Raw genomic sequence first — 6,886 nt, 5'->3', positions numbered from 1 at the left:
TCCCTCTCTTTCTCTCTCTGCATAATGTGTGACTGTGGGTCTCTGCACCTGGTCCCATCTGCCAGAAGAAGCCTCTCTGATAATGACTGTACAATCTATGAGTACAGAAGACTATCATTAGAAATTATTTATCTCTATCTATCTATCTATCTATCTATCTATCTATCTATCTATCTATCTATCTATATATCTGTCTGTCTGTCTGTCTGCGTGCCTGGTTGTCTATCTACCTATGTATCTACCTATCTATTTATTTTTATTTTGCTTTTTGCCAGAACTGTTTGTTTCTACCCTTGGTCTCTGGACTATCCAGCCTTTAGTTCCTGGTCATCCACGCATTGTCGGGCATGGGACTCCTTCTAGTGGCATGGGCCTCAAAGTTTAACCAAACACTGGTTGGCAACTCCCACAAGTCCTGAACCACATTTTCCCAGCACATCTGGCAGGCAAGATGGATTATAGGGCTAAGGTTTGTAGCTGGATTGATGGCCATGATTCTCTTTCAGTAGCCTGCAGAGTACCTCCCTGTGCCCAAGAGACTATAACAGTAGTTCTCAACCTGTGGGCCCCTTTGTTCTTGGCAATGGGGCCCCACTCAGACTTGAAATTTTTACTGTATAAAACTAAACAGAATTCCCAAGTCTATTCTATTTTCCTTGTTATAATTCTTAACTTTCTATCTCATTACCAATTTACTGGGCCCATCTACTTTGATCTGAAGAAATACCATTTGCTTATCTTGACTAGTTCTCTTCTTCACATTCAAGGAGTTGAAAAAAATCAGGCTTAGTGTCTTCAATGGACGTCTCCCCAGTAACAAATTTAGGGCATAATCATCTATTAAGATGTATCGCAGCTCCACTCAGCATGAGGAAAGAGACAAAAAAACATCTTGAATTCCTGGTCCCCTTCCTATAGTAAATACTGAACAAGCACATTCTAGACATACTGAATTCACACAAACATCTGGCCTATCATTTGTTGGAATTGCTTTACAATGGAGCTTCATTTCTTTTCACTCAGAACAGTGCTCTGTTGTGCTTCTGGCCCATAAAAGAATATTTTGAATGGATCTGACTTTGCAAAGGCAGCACTTACAATTGAGAAAGGCAAAACATGGCCATCTGTTCCCTCTTCTTGGCTCAGTCTGACAGTGGCCTGTGGCAGCTGTCTTCCCGCTTGATTTGCCTTCCTCCCACCCAGCCCACCTGCCTCTTACCACCAGTTTCTCACTCGGCCTTTCTCACATACATGTGTTTCCACATTCTTTCCCTCCTACTCACATATCTCCATGTGCCCTCATTTGATCTCTTCATTGTTCTTAAAGTCAACAGTACACAGTTGCTTGCTGGACTCCATCCTCCAAGCCTAGTTTCCTCCCTGTCATTTTGCTTACAGTGTTGTGTTAAGTGATTATTCTCTTCCCAACTACTACTCAACATATGTAACAGAAAAAAAGGAAACCAGAAAGGGAATACCAATCTTAATTTACTTATATGTGACTCTATATCAAGTCTGGTCCAAGTAAAGAAACAGCTAAGGCTCTGTTTAATGCAGAGCTTAAAGAAGTAACAATGCTGTTCAGGCGTCTCTCACTTCAACCATTAAAGAATTCCCCCAGAGTCTTCCATCAGATATGACAGAATGGTCAGGTGTAATCACCACCAACTGCTGCCACAACTCCAAACTGATCTAAGTTCCCCAAAGATTAATATCACACACTCGCTCAGCCATATTCATTGTTTCTCTATCCATGATAGCCAGAAACTGGAAACAATCTAGATGCTCCTCAACAGAAGAATGAATGAAGAAAATGGAGTATTACTCAAGAGTTAAAGGAATGACATCTTGAAGTTTGCAGGAAAATCGATGGAACTACAAGAAAATCATCCTGGGTGAGGTAATACAGACCCAGAAGGATAAATATTGTATGTATTCACACAAATACAACTACAAAACCTTTGATCTAGTCTTAAATGACAACCAAGCTACACGTTGTATATCCAGAGATATTAGGTATAAAGGAAGGGGTTGAGAGGACACATTGTTCTCCCTGGGAAGACAAATATAACAGATTTTATAGAAGAACTAAGGTGCAGGGGTACAGGAATAGAGAACCTGGTGGGGAGGGGAAGGGGACATGGGGTTGAGCAAGGGCATGCAGAGAGACACAGGTAGAATTGTGGTGCATTTGAGGGATGGTATGGAAACCTGATACAGTGGAAACTCCCTAAAATATATGAAGATGACCCTAGTGGATGTAGGGCCCAGGTCTACCCCTGTTTCTAGAGTTTATATTGAGGACAGTTTCTGGTCAGCCAGCTAAAACATTCTGTTTGTTTCTATGCTCCCTCTGCCCTGCCTAGTCATTAGCTGTAGGGCATTGTTTACTCCATCTTGAATGTGGCAATTTCCCACCTTCCTGGGAGGAATTCCTCTTGCAGCAGCTAGGTTTATAAGGATTTCCCCAAGGTTGAATAAACAGCATTCTGCTGATATCCTTTCAAATGACCCAGGTTTCTTGTGTGTTCTTTCAATCTCCAGGTCCTTGCTTGGCTCATGTAGGGTACAGTGGTGCGAACTGTACCAAGAGGGTAACATAGAATCAGGTGTTACAAGTAAAGTCTCCAAATAATGAGGGAGAGAGAAATTACCAACTGGACATCTCTTGTAGCCAAACAAAACTTTTCAGTACCTTAACTGGGTTACATCCAATTGAGTTGTTGTCCAAAGAGGTCCCATAGAAACCCACAAACAATGCAGACCAAGACAATAGATTGCTCTTCACAAGCTGATAGTATGATCCTATAACTTAAGACAACAACTATACAACTCATTGAACATGAAGAGTTTAAGTTGGTGCCTACCTAGACTCTTCACCCCTGTGTTCTAGTACTGTCTTTGAAATAGGAAAGTACCAAAAGATCAACATAAACACAAATCCAACTACTAAACCTTTGATCTAAGTTTGTCCTGCCTGCAAAATATGTTAGAGCAATGGGTACCTTGTAGAAGTAACTTACCAATGTCTGATTTGATTTGACTTAAGGCTCACTCCATAAGATGAAACCCATACCTGATACTGCTTGGGAGCCCAAGAATCAGAAACTAGAGACCTAAGTGAAACCAAATACTATTGGTCTAAAAAAAAAAAGTAACTACAAAATAACTTCTGATGACATTCTGCTATACTCATAGATTAATATGTTGCTCAGCCATCATCAGAAAAGCTTCCTCCTGCAGCAGATGGGATCAAATACAAAACCCACAACTAGACATTATACAAAGAGAGACCTCATAGCTCTAAATGGGATGTCTCCATCAAATTCCTCACCTCAGAGTTCAGAGAACCTAGGGAAAGATGAAGCAGACTGTAAGAGCCAGAGGGGATAAGGACACCCGGAGAACAAGGCCTCTAAATCAACTGAGCAATCATACGAACTCACTGCGACTGAGGCAGTGTGCACAGGGTGGACACAGGTTCACACCAGCTTGAATTTCATTACGTTGTTGGGTGAGTGGGCTTCTGATTTTTGTGCTTTCTCTTGGGACTCTTCTTTTGTTTTGACTTATCAGACTTTGATGTGATGGGTTTTGTTTTATTAAGTTTTTTGTTATGTTTTGTTATCTTTCAGAAGCCTGTTCTTTTGTAATGAGAGACAGAAAGGGAGTGGTTCTGGATGGGAGTGGAGAGGGTGGAACAGGCAAAAGTAGAGGAGAGGAATAACTGTAATTAAGATGCACTGTACGAAAAAAGAGGGGAGGAAAATAAAAAGTAAATAAATAAAAATTAAAATGATTAGTGTCACACCTTTATTTCATCCAGACATTAAATTTAGGAACTACATGGTAGCTTCTCAAGCATGTACTCAGAACCCTGACTATTAATTGGCAATTAACTATTTTGAATCTTGTTTACAAACCAAGAACACTTCATGAGAATGTTTACTATAGTCTCTAAGAATACCAAAGGTTGAATTTTTCTTTTTTCATCCTGTTGGCTATCCAACAACTAAGTCACAGTCATGATATTGATTTAGATGGAATTCAGGAAACAAGGTCTTAAGTTAGAAAATGTCATCAGAAAGCTGAAGGGGGATTAGTAAAGATTTTTGTCTATTTGAAGTTGGGGATGGGAGGGGTGCCTAATACTTCAAGACTATCTAAGAACCAATGCAACTTCACCCTGATCTTTTCTTAGCAACTCTTTTCTAGCCCACAAGGTTAGTAGTTAGTAGAGGGTACCTACACTCTCCTAACACTGTGGGGAATAAGGCTATCTCCACTGACATTGGAAGGAAGAGAGAAAACAATGGGCAGTTCAATCATTTGTTAACATTTTCTTTCCTCGCAAACCTCAAACACTTTCTTCTTAGTGTTCTGACTCAGTTGCAGGCAGAAACCCATTCTTTTGGTTCCCTGAGTAAAACTGAGATCAGGCCCAGTGTGTAAGAACTGGGACAAAAATGAAAAAGTGTAAATGTCTGGGCACCTAGTGAAGTTTTTTTTGTTGTGCTGGTTCACTTCAATAGTTCTCCAGAATCTCCACTTGCTTATTATTTTCTCTGGAAAAAAAGAAAAAACTTTTCCTCTGTTTCTGTGGACTCTCCTCCAATTCTAGACTGACGCTTTTTTCGCCAAATGAGACACATTATAAAAGTTATCTTTAAACCCATGCCTACTTTAAAACATAGCATTATTTATGTAACTCACATAACACTCAGCAATCAAGTACACTGGGGAAATGTTTTCTTTCTATAAAAAAGATAATCCTAAAGTCTATTTCTCAGCTAGCATATGCACAGATCGTGGTGTATGCTGGCTAGTTTTATGTCAACTTGACACAAGCTAGAGTAATCAGAAAGGAGCAAGTCTCAATTGAAAAAATGCCTCAATCAGGTTAGACCATGGGCGAGCCTACAGTGCATTTTTGTAACTAGTGATTGGTGGAAGGGGACCCAGCCCATTATGGGTGGTGTCTTCCCTGAACTGGTGGCAGTCTGAGCAGGCATTGGGGAGCAAACAAGTAAGCAGCACCCCTCCATGGCCTCTGCATCAGCTACTGACTCTAAGTCCCTGCCCTGCTGGAGTTCCTGACTTGGCTTCACTCAATGGATATATGTAAACAAAATGTTTAAACTAAGACATGATGTTTATCAAACTGTTTACTCAACTAGATAATTTGATTTTTTTTTCATTTAATTATAGCATTAGTAAAATAAAAAGCATTTTTACTTTAGGTGTAAACAAACGTAGACATTCTGGTCTGTCAAATATCAGTTATAATTGCCCTGGAGTAAATATTTATGTGAAAGATAAGAACCAAAAGTTGCTTAACAATAATTAAGCCAGTATTCATACATCTCAAGGCAAAATAAGCAATATACTCATATTTTATGTTTACTTATTTCCACCTTTTTATTTTCAAATCTCTGTTTGTATAAACATTTGATAAATGATAAGTAATGAATATCTGCCTCCTGGTGGTCACATGCCATATTTTAAGAAAAATTAATACATTTGTCTCTTAAAACACATTGCAGGAATTTTATTTTAGAAAACAATTCTTTTTAAAGGGTGGCACAATGCTTGCTTTGTTCCAATAAATGGAAAAGTCAATATTGTAAGCCAACAGGATTGTGTTTGAGGGACAACATAGCTCATAACAAATTCTTTGTGATTCATTCGATGTATAATCCATAAATATAACACACAAATGGCAAAAGGTTCTCAAGAAAACCAGAAATGAGCTAAAACTCTGCCTTTTATTAAAAAAATTTTCCCCTAAAACCCCCAGTCTTAGGCCAGTTGTACAACATGCCTTGACTTCCTTTAGCTAAGTAGATCATAAGTGTTGTATTTTCTCCTTATATAAAGTCATCTTTGTCAGTCAGACCTGACCAAGTAAGTGTTTGCTTTTCAATAGAATTACCCTTAACAGGTACCCAACATGATTTCACATGAGCACACATTCCTTACATATCTATAAGTTAGAAATGCTGAAGGCTCACAGCTTGCATGAATCTGTGCTAGGTCCTCTGGATACATGGGATTTTGTGGAACTTCTAACAGTGGGTGTGGGGGTATTTCTGACTCTCTTCCCTCCTCTCGGGATCCTTTTCCTCCTACTGGGCTGTCTCATCCAGCCTTATTATGAGGGCTTCTGTGCTTCATCTTATTGCATCTTGCCCTGCTGTAGTTGGGATCCCTGGGAATCCTGCTCTTTTCTTCTGAAGGGAAACAGAAGAGCAATGGATCTGGGAGAGAGGAGAGGTGGCCATAGTGGGAAGGGCTACTGGGGGGAATAGAGGGAGGGGAGGCTGCGGTTGGAATGCATTGTATGAGATACAATAATAAATCAAAAAATAAATAAATAAATAAATAAATAAATAAATAAATAAATAAATAGTAATTTTAAAAGAAAGAACTGTGGCCGGGCGGTGGTGGTGCACACCTTTAATCCCAGCACTAAGAGGCAGAGGCAGGCGGATCTCTATGAGTTCGAGGCCAGCCTGGTCTACAAGAGCTTGTTCTGGGACAGGCACCAAAGCTACAAAGAAACCCTGTCTCGAAACCCCCCCCCAAAATAAAGAAAGAAAGAAAGAAAGAAAGGAAGGAAGGAAGGAAGAAAGAAAGAAAGAAAGAAAGAAAGAAAGAAAGAAAGAAAGAAAGAAAGAACTGTGAAGGTTTTTCCAAAACAATAGTGTTTACTAAGGTGATTATTTGAGACTGTAAATTGATGTAATTTTAAGTGTCACTGTATAAGAAAAATAACAAAATACCCTTATGCTTTGAGAAACTAATAAACATTTATCTTAACTACATATTAGCATAGTAAATAAACATGTGGCATAGTAAAGACATTTTAATATACAAAAGGCTAAAA

Source organism: Microtus ochrogaster, linkage group LG5 (genome assembly GCF_000317375.1).
Source record: "Microtus ochrogaster isolate Prairie Vole_2 linkage group LG5, MicOch1.0, whole genome shotgun sequence".
Lineage (NCBI taxonomy): Eukaryota > Metazoa > Chordata > Mammalia > Rodentia > Cricetidae > Microtus > Microtus ochrogaster.
This window is presented reverse-complemented; position numbering follows the sequence as displayed.